Source organism: Notechis scutatus, chromosome 1, assembly GCF_049901735.1.
Source record: "Notechis scutatus isolate UNSWTSFEM ecotype Mainland chromosome 1, rNotScu1.2, whole genome shotgun sequence".
Taxonomy (NCBI): Eukaryota; Metazoa; Chordata; class Lepidosauria; order Squamata; family Elapidae; genus Notechis; species Notechis scutatus.
The window spans coordinates 275132327-275148259 of NC_142009.1; the positions used below are offsets into that span (position 1 = coordinate 275132327).

At 36.8% G+C, this 15933-nt stretch overlaps 1 protein-coding gene across 3 annotated transcripts in view; it reads left to right on the forward strand.

Moving 5' to 3' along the window:
- The first annotated feature begins 6119 nt into the window (after positions 1–6119).
- TTBK2 (tau tubulin kinase 2) overlaps positions 6120–15933 on the forward strand; it is a 67289-nt gene continuing 57475 nt past the window's right edge. For 2 of the 3 annotated variants that reach the window (XM_026671052.2, XM_087951658.1), the window contains exon 1: positions 6120–6847. The gene's annotated coding sequence lies outside the window, so the exon portion shown is untranslated. The remainder of the gene's footprint in view (positions 6848–15933) is intronic. The other variant, XM_087951657.1, reaches the window with a different exon arrangement.

The following is a 15933-nucleotide window of genomic DNA, read 5'->3' on the forward strand; positions in this document are numbered from 1 at the left end:
AGGGAATGGCTTCAGTGAAAGCTTATTAAAGTCACTCCTTTGCTTCACTGGCTTGGAGTTTTGGTTCTTATTTATTTATTCTTCCAATTTATACAGCTGCCGATCTCATATGAATCCGAGTGGCTTACAAACAATTTAAAATAATATAATACAGCAAAAACAATACAATTTAAAAATAACATAAAAGCATATTTTTTTAAAAAATCTTAAAATGCATAAAACTCTTAGCTGAGGTTATCATAATGAGGCTGAAGAGAGGGATAAACTGGTCTATTTTTTTAAGGCTACTACAATTTCACATTAAGGTATGATACATTATTTGGAGAGTCAATTTTTCAATCTAAATATGGGCTCCCTATATGAGAAAGGGAGAAAAACAACTTTAAGCTAGAGGTAGACCATTGATATTGCTGCCTCATTTTAGAAGCTGTTTTGTGTCCAGGAGGCTCAAAGAAATATTGCAAAGGCATCATAAATTTATATTATTATTTGGTAACAATTTTAACCTCTCACTTACTGTAGCACGCTATTCCTAGGTGTTTTTTTTTTATTACCCAGGCAAAATAAGTAAATGTAGTACTAGTCCAGCATCTTAAAAAATGCAGTTTTTAAGGATTATATGCTTATCATTTGGAACTTCAGTTCATAGTTGTGCATATAAATAGGAGAGTAGCACAAGCACAGTGCCTCACATTAATCACTTTTTGTATTTTTTTTTTCTCAGCTATGACTGCCACTCTACACATAAGTCTTTCCCAATCTAATCTTCCCTTGGTTGGGAATAATTGGACTTGAAATCCAATATAACTGGAGAATATCACATTGGGAAAGAATGTTATGCACATTTACTGAATAAACTCAGCAGAACATACTTTACAAATTATTCAGTTACAAGGTAACATATTAAGGTATCTTCTTTTCTTTGTATTATACTGTAGAGAGAGGGGTTTCCTTCTACTTTCTCCTCTTTTTTTAGAAAGAACCAGGAGCAATTAATATGAATAAAGCCACTAACCTTGTGAAGTCTTTGCCATATTCTCAGAGGTTGTGCTAGAAAGAAGGTAGCACGCTTAGCAAGTGCTGTCTCTCTGAATTTAATCTGAGGAGATTATAACTGTTCCTTGTCAGGATAGATGGAGAAAAGGGTTTCTGCGGATCAGGCTTGCTAGCTGCTGCTACATCCCTAATCATGCCTAAGATACTTATAGTAGGAGCCTTATGTCTGTTGTTTAAATCCTGCAAAGCATCCTACACTTAAAGTGTAATGGAAACTCCATATATGCCACGTCTACATTCAGAAATCCAGCCTTTTATCAGCCTTTAAAGGGAAAGAGGCATCTTGTACAGATAGTCCTCGATTTACAACAACAATTGAGCCTCAAATTTTTGTTGCTAAGTGAGACTGATGAAGGGCTTTGTGTCTATTTGAAACATTAATTTAGGAACAATTCCCAACTGATGTTAATGTTTTTAACAAGCCTTTTCTGTGTTTAACAAAGGGTACATTGGGTATCCATAATACATCATCTTTAATTCTCTCTTAGGAATTATAATCTATCCTTCAACAGAACCTTCAGTAGCACTTGCAAAAATCTAATACGCAAAAAGGAAACTTATTAATATTGTGGTGTTTTTTTTAATCTCATATTTAAAAAAGTATTTTTGCCTAGTAGTCCAAACAAAAATGTTTCTGATCACTCCACAAATGGAACATTATACAGGCAGGACACCACTGGGAAAACTTTTCCTGAAAAATGTCACTCTAATTTCCAATGACGACCTAAAGGAGAACTTTGGAAGATGAGTACAGATTTAGCACATCCTCCTACTAACCTTGATGTATGTGAAGATACTATTCCTGGACAAGCATGCACAAAGGAATTAGGTTTCAGTCATTTACTTCATGAAATAAGAGAGTTATAGGTTGCAGCATTATCTTTCAATATACCTGCTTCCTCTTTTTTTTTTCTTTTGCAAATGAATGAAGACAAAGCACTTTTGAAAGCAAACACATGTTCAGTTGCATATACTATACATTTAAGCAAGGGCAACAAATACATGCAAGCAAGCTTGCTAGCAAATTGGTCGAAGTGAACAGCAGCAATATCAGGTCATGGTCCTGATAGATCCCAGGGAGCATGAAGCATTTGGAAGGTGGTCTAAGTTCAGAGTAGCAGTGTTTCAGGACACTAGGCCCATGAATATCTGCGCCTATCTGGGATGGTATCTGACATTTACAACAGTGCCACTGATGGATCAACTTAAATAGCAACTTAGATAAATATATTTTTTTTAAAAAATGAAGGTGAATTAAGAAAAACCTGAGCTTTATTCTGGAGAAAATGTTTTTTTTTTTACCCCATTCATTTTTGTTTCAGAGGTACAGTATTGTCCCATCCCATGACTGCACCCATGTTTGAGGATATGATGTGACTAACAGAGTCTCTACATGGGCAGAATTCAAGTTTACTTCATAAAGATCCACTGAAAGTAGTCAGGAGAAAGTATTTGTCAATGGCTCAGAGTTAACCTATTGGACTTTCAGCAAGGGAAGTATCAATTAAAGCTGAACAACTGGTTCATATTTATGATGGTTACTGTGTCCCAAGGCCACCTTTTGTGACCGTCTCACAAGCAAAGTCAATGGGGCAACCAGATTCACTTACTGTAACAACCGGGTTACCAAGTGCACTGATTCACTTAACAACTGTGGCAAGAAAAGTCATAAAATGGGACAAAACTCACTTAACAAATGTCTCACTTAACAACATTTTGGGGTCAATTGTGGTTGTAAGTCGAGGACCAGCTGTGTACAGAATCCAGTAGAAATTTCACAAGCAAATTAAGACAGATGTAAATTGGTATTCCCATAAATATTAACTGTAAAATTTTAATGTTAAGTTCAACACAAATAAACGAAATCAAATCTCTATGTTTTGCACTATTCTACATTATCTGTCTTAGTATACTGAATTTCATACTATTGATTGTTATTTTACCCTTGATTGGGTCTTCCAACAAAATCTTATAGCAAAAGGTATACATAAATCCATAATTGTTGCAATATGCATTAAACAGAATAAAAGTTAACATTTTATTGATATGCAAAAGTCTTTGAGTCAATACGCTATCAGTTTATATTTGAAAATAAATAGAATACTACTTCAAAATGGTGCTTTCTTTCAGAGTAACGACAGTTTGTGATTTGACATCCAATCCTTATTCTTTGTTCTGATGTCTAGCTTTACTAGCGAAGTGATATGTCTTAATAACAGTTTTCCAAAGCCAGAGCAGAAGATATAGTTGTGATAGGAAGCATGAAGCAATAACAAATAATTCCCCTGAGGCTTTCTGTTATTTAGCAATGCTTTTAGGTAAAATGCATTAGAATTCTGCCAGTGAAAAATAGTCAGAACTGTTATATAGATCCTGCACTTGTATATCCTTTCAAATGGTATGAAGAAAATACATTGATGCCTATCAGCTGATGCTGAATGCCACTACTTCTTATGTTCAAATTAATATACATACTAGAGTAAATAAATATACACACCACAGCATCTCCTGGTTTTTACATATTTCACATGGGTGCACACATTATAATGAGCCTCATCTGGTTCCTTATATTAACATTAAATATGATCATCTAACATATAATTTAATCTTTTAAAATTTAACTGTACTTTTGATCTAAATAGATAAATTCTGATATACAGCAAAAAATTTAAAAAAATATTCATATTTTCAATTTTCAACTCTTCACAGCACATAATATTCAGGGATAAGGTATAGTGTTGTATACCAGTTCTTCAAACGGGTAAAACTTGGGACATTATGAGTTGGAGGGTGTTTTTTTTTTTGGCTACCTACCATCTTTCAATTGACTATCAGATTCCTAATGCTTAAATATATTAGCTTAGTAGTTGTCATATTTTGTATCACTAGTCACACAGGGTTCACAAATTAAACTATACAATAATCTGGTTTGCTGGGTTTTTTTTACTTACTATAGTAGAAGAATCCTGCTCATGATTTGATTCCCTCCCCCCTTTTACATACTCAAAGCACAAAGCCTCTGAGATAATGGCCTTGTGATGAATGCATGTATACTCTAGAATTACATATTTAGCTATACAGTGATGGAACATGTTAAACCATTAAGGAAAATCTAAGAGCATTGACTCATAATACAGCAAATAAACAAATCTGAGCTTCAACTCTTATTTCAGGAGGGGGAATTTGCCAATGGGATATGTGATGGAATTACATCAGTGATTGAAACACAAGAGCTTGTTTAAGAGGTGCAAGAGAACTTTCAGAGGGCGAAGAACTACTAAATCAGCTTGACTTGATACTGAGTAAAAGGACTTTTCATAGAATCTTTATTTTAATAAAGCGGGCAGTTTCACAATGTCTAATTTGCCCATTGTGATTAAATTATCCTCTCTGCATTTTAAATCTGTAGTGTTCATTTTCTGAATCAGCTTTCCTTTTAAGAAGAATACAGCTACTCAAGAAAGTGAGCATGATTATAGTGTGAAGGGATTGCTTGCATCAGCCAATGAACAGCTTGAGCTACCAATTAACATATACAAATGCTTAAATGTATTAGAGTTCAACACTCAAGATGACTTCAGGCCAAACATAGTAGTATAAAAATAAAGCAGGTAAACACACAGATAGGCTACTTTAGGGGTGCGAGGAGGCTCAATGGGCAGTGAAATCTGTTTCTGCATTCAGGAAATCGTTATTAGTCAGTTCCAGTGATAGGAAAATACAGTATGGTGGTAGTTTTAGTTAACAAAATGAAAGTAATTAGAACATCGAGGAAAAGTGACCATGTAATATTATATAACTTATTTTTGATTTGATTTATGTGTCATCAAATTAACATTAATTCTTAGCAACCATATATATAGATTTTCTCCAAGATCATCGGTTTCCAACAGATCTTCCAACAGTGCATGTATTGCTGCTGTAACTGAGTCCATCAATCTTGTCACTGGTTATCCTCTTCGTTTTCCTTCCACCTTTCCCACAATTATGAACTTCTCAAAGAAGCTAGGTCTTTGCATACTTGTGTAAAATTCAGTAATTGGAGCTTTGTTATTTGTGTTTTGAGTTAAAAACTGGACTGATTTTTTTTTCAATGGTCCACTGAAGTACTTAGTATCCATGATAATCTATGTAGTCTTTGCCAACATCATGGTCCAAAAATGCAACTTTTGACAGGTTGGACTACACTTTTTTTTGCACAAAGAAAAATGCAAAGCAGGAATTAAGCATTTCACAAGCATTTTTCTTATTGTCTATCACTATCTGGCCACCTTCTTCATCCAGATCAAGTGTTTCTTTGACTTTCCCCACACACATTCCTCTTTTTGTGGATATTTTTTTGCAATCGTTGCATACCTCAGGTCACTCTGTGGTAAGAGATGGAACAAATTCTTATGAAATGTGCAGACAGCACAATACTGGGTGAGACATATACTACAGATAACATTCAAAGTTACCTTGATAAGTTAGAGAAGTAAGGTGAAATGAACAGTGATGTGTAACAGAGACAAATGCAAAGTTCATGTAGGAAAAAGAAATAAAATGCATTGGTATAAAATGAGGAAAAGTAGCTTGTAGTGAATTAGTAGTAGCGAAAAAAATATTGATTAAAACTGAATGTGAATCAATGATGTGATATGGCAGCAATAAACAAACAATTTTATGCCGTATTAATAAAAATGTATTTTTCCATAGATTATAAATTTTACAGGGGACCCTACACTGCAACGGAGGTGCCCAGCGCAGTTCACGAAAAACTCAATTTAAAGCAGTTTTCTTTCAGCATCAGAGTATTAGGAAGAAAGTAGTCAATAGTTCCGCTACAGCAAGATAAAATGCCGCCGTCGGTGTGTTTGTCCAGTTTAGGATTGTGTCCCTAGTTGGAAGTGACCGTTACTTCTGATCTCCGCACCCCACAAGCAGATAATCTTAACTCCGCATTCCATCCTTCGGGAATCCCTTTCCGATAACGCACACTAAACTACAATACCCAGAATTCTTTTCGAAAAAAAAAAAAAACCACTCGCAAAATTCGCCTCATAAGCAAATATGAGGACAGCGGCGTCTCCAAGATACGGCCGCCCGCCAGACTGATTGAAAGAGCTCCCGTCCAATCTGCTACCGGCTTTTGGTAAGCGCTCCAATAACGTTTCGCAGTGTCGACACGGTGGGCGGATTCTCTCGAGGGATCGCTTGGCTGCCTAGCGCTAGGATGGAGGGCAAGAGAAAAGGAGGGGGCTAGTTGCGACGGTAGTGAGAGCAGTCGCGTCCCGCGGGAGACTGCAGGCGACTGAGACGACAAGGGGTGGCGGCGGCGGCGGCGGCGGCAGTGAAGCGGTTAACCCTGCAGCGGGAGAGAGAGGGAGAGAGAGAGAGAGAGAACGGCCGTCCAGCGAGTGCCTCTGATTGCCTGCCTCCTCCTCCTCCTCCTGCTCTCCCCTCTCCGTTTGTTACCCCGCCCGTCAGCTCGCGCTCCTTCAGGCTCCTTCTAAGCCTACCCTAGTCCGGTCCGGTCCCGCAGTTACCATAGAGACGGCGACGACGACTGAGGCGCCACCGCCGCCTGCTTGCAAGCCATGGGCCAGAGTCTGCTGCTGAGCTGTGCTGGGCTGAGCCGGAGGGGGCCGCGGTAATAACATTCTCCTCCCCCTCCTCCTCCTCCACCTTCTTCTTCTTCTTCCTCCTCCTCCTTTCTTTCGCCCGGAGGCTCTCCAGAAAGAAAAAAAAAAGAGTTTCTCCGAGCCGGTCGCTCTCGCAGGCTGACGAGGCAGGGGCGCCACTCGCGTTCCAGGTGAGAGCTCTCTCCGGCCCAGCGGAACAGGGCGGCGGGGGAGGCGGGGGTCGCCGACAGAGGGGCTTTTTTGTCGGCAGAGGGAACCTTGTTGACGTTCCGCGGCACCGACGCCTCAGGGGGCGAAAGAGAGAAAGAGAGAGGCCGTTTCTGTCGCGGCCCCGGGTGCGCAAAAGGGCAGTATGGAGGATGCTTTGGGGGCGGGAGGGGGAAACGTGTGGGGGGGACTGGCGGCCGACGGCCGTTCTTCGCCTTGCCGTTGTGGTCGCGGCGTTGAAGCATCGTGGGGATGCGCTTTTGAAGATGGAGGGATGGGGGGGCGGCGGCGGCTCCCGGCAGTCGAAGGTTGTTCGGAGACGAGAGAGAGAAGGGCAACCTTCAGGGCAGCGATATATCCAATAGCCTTCGAGATGTTCTTCGGGTTGTTTCCCCCCCCAAGCGGGGACAGAAAGGGGCGGAAATGCTGCAATGAAACAAAACAAAAACAACCCCCCCCCCAAAAAAAACCGAAGCGAAAAAAACCCCAACCCTCCGAAACTTGACCCTTGCGTGGCAGAGGATCTGGCCCATCTTTTAATCTTCCACTTAAGTTTCTCCCGACTCCTGTGTTTTCCCATACAGTGCGCGCGCCGCAACTGGATAAATAGCAAGATGAATCGCCGAAGTTTCTTTGCCTCGAACCAATGAGATTGTTGGCGATGCTACAGCGGTTAAAAGAGAGCAGCGTTGTGAAAAAAACAAACAAGCAAACAAACATTTGTGGGCTCTATATGTGGCGTTTAATGTGAAAGATCGGTTTTATCTTAAGGCTTGGTTGTTTCGACCTCTCTTTTCAGTGACGGGAACTAATGGGGGGTGGGGGTGGCGGATAGTAGGCAGCTTGACTTTAAAATCAGGTCATGTCGCTCCAGTTGTCTTTTAATCAAAGAAATAGTCTGTAGTATGGAGGCAGATGGAGACTGAGACTAAACATTACGGTTGCAACAAGCAGTTGCATGATGATATGAATACAGTTATATAGTATATGCTTTCCTTTCGAAGTGACAGGTATGGTCTTCTGCTAAAGATCTTAAAACTGCCTGTAGTTGGAGCAGGAAAACATCTGTGACAAATCACAGACTTTTCTCTTTCTGTTCTGTCATAACAATACAATTGTGGTTCTTAAAATTAGGTCTTTGTATCCAATCAATTAAAAGGAGTAGGTTATTAAGTGACGATGATATTATCCATTCAGTTGAGTCAAAATGTTGGCATTTATGGGCCAGGTCTCTCCATATCTTCCAATCTTGCACTATTCTTTTTTTGAGTTTTTCTATGCTCTGTCTGGTGTCAGATTTAATAGTGTCCAGCACTGTGCTTTTCCGACAGCTTGAGTTTTCTTTTATTGCTAACTCTTCTAAACATAATAGCTTTCTCCAGTGTATTCTCCTGCATGACATGGCCAAAGTAAGTGAGATGCAGTGTGATTTTTCCTTTTAGCGATATGGCCGATGTTCTGTACTCCAGTACTTTCTTGTTAGATATCTTTGCTGTAGCTGTATATAATATTCAAGTTTATCTGAGAAATGCCTTGTTAAATTAATTAAGGTTTTTATAATATGCACATAAGTTGATTCTTACACATTTGAAAGTTGATTAAGAAACTTTTTCAAAAATTGAAGATAATCAGTAAAGTGTTTATAGTTGTGTAATTTGTAAGAAACATTGAACTAATCTGGACTTTAGCTTGTCAAATAGTTTCAGTAAAGACTCAGTTATTTTCTTGCTGTAATGCATGAATTATACTTTTTAAAAAATCCTCTCTTTGATTGTCAGATGATAGAAACATATGGGAAGCTCCAATTAAACTGTTTTATTGCTATCAGCCTGTGCACAGGAATCTTCTCAACAATTAATACCTACTTGGAGTTAGATAAGGGTCCATAGAATTCGGTGTGTGTGTGTGTGTATTTAGTCTGCTTGTGGCTATGTAGGGATTCTAGGAGACTGCCTGGATAACTGCCTTGCAGTTTCCTGGCAAAATTGTTCTGAAGTGATTTGCCATTGCCCCCTTCCTTGGGTTTAAAAGAAAGTGACTAGCCCAAGAGCACCTGCCTACCTTTGTGCCTAAGATGGGACTGGACCTCAATATCTCATTTTCTACCCTGATGCCTTAACCATTACCCCAAAGTGGCTCTCATTTTTCATATTAATATTGAATAATCATGATATATCAAAATAGTAAAAGCCAATACTATATCAGTGCTTCATATCCTATCCCTTTTGGCTATCCCTATCCCTCCATTCTATCATATCTGCTCCTGAGAGCCCCCTCCTCTCCCAAGAAAATATAAGATGATGGAGTGGATGGTGAAAGTCTGTTTTACTACTACATACTATTCCATTAGAATGGAAAGGTGGAATGTTAGATACATGTTTTATTTTTCACACATTTCCAACATTGATCTTGATTTTGATCTTGATATTCTCATGCTTAAAGGTTCCTATTCAAAAGTAAGTCTCACTGATTTCAGTTTTGATGTCCCCCCAGTAAATATATCAATGTATAGGTTCTCCAACCTTCACAAGGAAATAACTTTTGTAAGAACTCTTTATTTGCCTCACATTAGACTGTATTTTCATAGCTACTATGGACTTCACCACTTAATTTATTAATAAAATATACCAGAACTGGCCGATAAATTGTGAAATCAGGAACCTTTCCAATAAATTTAGGCTTGTGGAAATAACATTTATAAATTGCTCTTTTACAGATTTTCAGTAGTAGTATCAGTAATCCTGATTTGTAAGTGTTTGAGCTATGATTCAAATCATGTGCCTTGGATACAGTAGTTGTTTTGACCTTTTTTTGGATGTGGGCTTATACAAAGAATGGAAGAAGCTCTTAAGCAAATTTGTCCTGTATTTGTGTGTTGTGTGAGAGGGGGGGAATGAAAGAGAGAGAGAGAGAGAGAGAGAGAGAGAGAGAGGTGTACCTCATTTGGTTCTACTCATTGTTCTCCTGTAGATCAGAAAAGAAGGATACCTACTGCATTAGGATTGTATCATTTCACAGATCTGTGGAAGTGAATTACAAAGAATTACAAAGAATGTTTTCAAATTCTTATTTTTTTCTGTATTTGCAGACTGCTTTGGAAATACTTCTGCCTGTCTGTGTATGGGTGTTTATATACCCCACTTTTCTTCAGTGCAATCTTTGATTGGTTGTGGAGACAGCCAGGAGCAGTTACCAAAATAGTCATCAAATCAGAGAAAAGATATGGCTGCAAAAAAAATGTGAAAAGAGTGCTTTGCACATGCATCCACATTTTCCCGAAACACCTTTTTCAAAGGATTGCAAAGTCTTACCAGATACTCTAATGTGTGTGTGTGTGTGTGTGTATACACACACACTAAGAATGCTGTGAAAAATTACAGGTGTTGTGGACTGTTATAAGGCAATGAAAATAAATATGATTTGTAGGGTTTTATAACTGATCCCAATAAAGAATTTAGTATACAATGAAACTGAGGGAAGATAATGTAATTTTTATAAGGGGAAATATGAGAATTCTTGAAACAGATAGAACAAAGAGAGAAATAACAGAGTTTTGATAGATGAATTATATGAGTTGTTTCCATGCTGAAAAATGTAAACACATATCTTGCAAGGAAACATTTATGTATTTCATTTATATACCATATGTTCTGAACTATAAGGCCAGCCTGAAGTAGTTTGCAATAGAACATAATGACAATCAAAATAAAATAATATCCAAAGCAAATATTACAATGCAATTTAAAATCATCAGGTTAATAATAACTTGGCTTCCAGCAATAACCATTAAAACGCTGTGGAAGATCTCCATTTTCATTGCCTTTTTAAATTACAGGAGGGACAACACCATAGAGGGAGACTTTTCAAGAGAATAGAGACCGCCACAAAAGAACCATTGACACTTGCCCCCTTTTCTGAACCTCTTAAAGTTAGGAGAGAGAGCTCTCAGGATCCCCATGCAGAAAAGGTAGCCAAGTCTAATAGGTTTGATCTGAAGCAGATGATTACCTGAGATGCCAAGCTTTTAATGTTAGAATCATAATTTTGAATTGTACCCCAGAGTCTATGGGTAGCTACTGCAGAACCTTCAACATCAATGTAATATTCAGGTAAAAGTAATGGCTATTATCTAATGACAGGCAGGCTGTTACATGTTGAACCAACTGTGGCTCCTGACAGTCTTCATGTGGAGTCAATTAAAGTGATACATACAGGAGGTGACAAGAGTATGAGTCACTGTTGTCAGGCCTATTTCTCGATAAAGGCTGAAACTGGCATACTAACAGTAGCAACTTGTTTCTTTCCATCCAGGCCCTGACAACCAACAAGAATTAGGTCAAGACTTCTAGTGCCTCAGCAACCCAATGCAGGGTTCCATGCTCTAGTCTAAAACTTGACTGAAAAGAATCCAGATAATCCCATTTTCCCTATAATATTCTGTTGTTGGAACATCACCAACAACCTTCTCCATAAAGGAAAGGTTATAAATTGGACGATAGTTGTCCACTATGGCTGGATCTACAGAATGTCTCTTCAGAAGGAACCATTTTTTTTCAAGGTGGCAGTCAACATTTCCTTTCCCAGTGAAGTGTTGATAATCTTGCTGATCCATCCAGTCACATATTTACTGGTTTTACATGGGAACAAGGAGAATCATGGGTCCAATTCACATATGGCAGATATACTGCCTTGTTTTTTTACTTCCTGTCCAGAATATTTTGTTTTTGTCAAAATGTTGCCCAAATAATGAACAGAACCTCATTGCTTTTTCTCACTCTTCAAAAGGGAGAAGCACAAATGCTTTGCCATCTTTATTTCTGTAGTTTAGGCTTAAAATGATCTCAGACACATGTTTGGTAAATTCATTTCTGATCATCCTCTACCAAATTTAAACTTATCTTTTGCTATTGCGTCTCCCAAAGCTCCTCAGTAAACCAGGCATGATTGAAATTATATAATTATACTATCTATGCACTACAATGTAATTATATTTTTAAAAATGGATAAATATAAGAAGATAGTGGTTAAAATTAGGTAGCAAAACAGGCAGTATTCCTAGGAAGGATATAATTGACAAAGATATGCTTAAGATTCTTCTGAAAATATTATAAAAAACACAAGGAGGGGATTCAAGAATTTTGGGGAGGGGATTCAAGAATTTTGGACCGGCACCAAGAACTTCGCGGTCTAGTTAATTCTAAATGGGCTTATAAAACAATATTTTCTATGGAATCTATTTCCCACAAACAAAATTTGGAGTGAGCCATTTCTTAGGTAAGGGGGCCTCAAGCCATACAGAGATTTATATATGATAATAAGCATCGAGTTTTGCATGAAAAATAATCAGAACCCAATACAACTTTATCAAAATAAATTTTATATGCATTCAGTGAATACTGCTGATAGGCATCTGCCAGATTTTGAAACTGCTGAAATGTCTATGCAATAGAATGATAAATCATGCACAGATGGAAGTAAGGACTTCAAGCCATTGTATTGACCTGGCACTCAAGGACAATGAAAGGTCTAAATTGCTTCCAAATTGCAGGGTTGATTTCTCAAAGAAAAAAATATCCTAGGATAGAAAATACCTATTCTAGTTATTGAGAACCACTGTACCACCAGACCTTTAGACTTCAATTTCAATGTATTATTCCTCATCCAATCTGTAAACTAGATGAGGAATCGCAATAATAGCAAAATAATTGTGAAGTTTGGCATTTGTAACACAAATGGAAAAGAGAAATTCAAATAGATATCTTTTTAATACATGTTAGCAAAAAGTATAATTGGGGTAGAAACCTATTGTGAAAGCTACTTCTCGTGTGATCAGATTGAGAAAGACTGAAACCAGATTAGTCCATTGCTAAAATTGCTAAGGCATAAGTAGAAATTATAAATATCTCCTGTCAAAAAGAGAATAGCTACAAGACTTTTACACTGATAGGCAGGAAAAAAGGTGCGAGAAGAAGATAAACCTTGATTCCATGATAAATATAAATTACGTTTGCTACATTGCTATTACTGGAAATTTTTGTAACTGGTTCATTAGCTTTTTTACAATAAGCTTACTTATCAAAGCTTCTGTATTCTTAATATCTGTTTGTTCCTACTTCCAGGCTAACTTGTCAAGAGAATGCAAGGATTATCAATTATTTGAAGAAGAAGAATGTATGTATGTATGTATGTATGTATGTATGTATGTATCAATATATACACACACACACCATATATCTATATCTATATCTATATCTATATCTATATCTATATCTATATCTATATCTATATCTATATCTATCTATCTATCTATCTATATACATATATATATGTATATATATATGTATATATATAGATATATACACACACATATATATATAGTTTATAGACATATGTGTATGTATCTATATGTGTGTGTTTGTGTGTGTGTGTGTGTCTATATCAGTACGACAGTTCTAGAAATCAATGGTTTGGATTATTTGGGAATTGCCCATGAAGATGGCAATGTTCCTCATTATCTTCACCTGGAGTTGCCAGGAGCTTGTTCATGTTTGAAGAATTATTAGCAACTGTATTCATTTGCAAGGAGAGTTTTAGGATAATTATGCAGTTATGCATAAATCAAAGTATTTCAAAATAAGACAGTTACAAAACAATTTAGTATTATTATCAGGAAACCATGAATGGATTACAGTAGTCTAGACTATGTGCTGAGCTCAATTCGAAGACACTTTACAGTACTTTATAAACCACATTTAAGTATTTTTTTATTGTAGGAAAGACTATAGAACTAGGACGACTATTGATATGAATTGATATTAGTGCTGAAGAAAGGTTGAGGCTTGCACAATTTTAGAAAAAAATGAATTTGGGTCAGTATGGTATCTTTTCTTTCCAAGTTTGGTTGTGTTTATGAATGAGAATCACTGAGAGGCTCTGTCAAAAGCTGAAGTTGTTTTAATAGGTATTAAAATATTGTTAGTTGCTACAGTAATATATTTAAGAACTACCTATATTTTTTAAATATATGCTGTATTTTTACACTCCTTCATTTGAAAAGGAAGTAGGCCTGATAGCTGTAATATATTAGTTTAGATTGTAAATTATTATCTTTGTTTATTTAAATCTGGTGTTTGTTCTATTTCCAGAAGCAATTGCTTTTAAATTTGTGTTTTACTGAAGTACTGAACTATAATGTTTTTTTGATTAGGAGCAAAAAAATATTCAAGATAGCATGAAAACCAGAAACAGATAACTCAGACAGTGTAAGATAAAAAGTCTGTAACAACAAAAAGATTTTCAGATGGTAAAATCTCACCAGAGTAGGGGCATGGGCTTTCAATGGGCAAAGCTTCCTTTGAACTCTATTCAAAGCTATGAGTGGTTCTCAAAAGAGAATTATTTCTGCCACCACTCTGTTTCATTCATGGAATTTTAGGGGGACCCAGATGTTGTCATCAGCTATTGTAATTTGCTTCTTTCATCTTTTCATAGAAAACTGTTAAGATGGAGGGGAAAAAAGCCTTACAAAGTTTTTTGTGTGTGAATATACCATGGAAAAGCCCTTTTCTATGTTCTTATCAACCGTATTTCAATGTCTATAGAATGTATAATGTCTTTCTCATTGTTATGCATGAAAGTGTGCTCATTTGGAAGGAATAAAGATCTCAAAGATATAAATGTGATAAACTCATAATTGATTTGGGCTCAAATAAAAATAGAATCCATAAAAAAGGAATAACATTACCTAAAATCGCTTCCAGTCAAAATATTTCAGTATTTTGAACCAGTTTCTAAACATAGATACTTGAAAGAAATTTAAGGTAACAAAAACATGAGAGTGTTATTTTAACACACTGTTTTACCCAAGATTTAGTGAAGGTGAATCAGGTGAATAGATGCCATATTGGTTCCTTTTAATGTAGACATTGTAACCAGGAGTAAAATCAAGCTACAGCGTCTGCATTAAGGGGATATATTTTGTACTGCACAGTGAGTCTGATTCCTTGCATAAAATTTGGCTCCTCAGGAATTAAAAATAGCATTCACATGTTCTTTTTACCTAAGGGCTTATCTCAGCAGGTTATGCAAACATCGTTACAATAATCCTTATGTAATTCAGTATGTCTGATCATGGCTAGATTTGCATTTTGCCCATAATGTGAATGTTCTGTGTAGTTGCAACAATTCTCTGAAATGTACTAATTGCTAAATACAGAATCTATTTGCATTTAAAGAGATATGAAAATATACTTTCTACCTAATTATTGATGATTCTAATTTAATTTTTAATTGTTGATTTAATATTTTGTATAGTTCACAGTAAACTACTATGAGACAAATGTATACATTTTAATAAAAATATAAATAACATGGAAGTTGTTAAATATATAAATTCTATTTAGCTCCAGTAGCTATATTGATATACAGAAGCAAAGTTATGACCCGAAAGATTTTCAAACTCTGTTTGACAGTGATTAACTAATTCTTGATTACTTAAAAATCTCAGCAACCTAGAGTGAACTCTTTTTGAGGAGGGTAATGTAATGGCTCAACTGGTCTCCCAAGAGGAACTGAGCTCAGATCTTTGGTCAAGAAGGCTTTGATCACTATGGATTTGTGCTGAACTCCTTCAAGGAAGTAGAAGGATTGTAGAGTTGAAGTGGTTTTCTCTGTGTTTAAGATGACATAGCTGGCTTGGGATTTCCATGGAAAAATGACTCTTTGAAGATCTTGACCATTCTGTTTAGCCACCAGATATCTTAGGTCTCTTGGCAAATACCATGACTGTTTTTGAGCAGTTAATTTCTAGCAGCTCTTCTTGATAGTATTCAGCAAGTGTATAATGTGCTCACTTTGGGCCAATGTGCCTGTTTTGATAGATGGAGAGATTGATTATTCAATTTGTTTCTGAATGGAATAAAAAGGAGAAGAACTAGAGTGCACCCTTGTCTCATACCTCATTTGGCTTACCATCTTGTAAATTTGAATAACAATATTTTGCTTTGTTGCCCTACTCTATGTTCGTTGTGTAGTTTTTTGGAAAACGAAA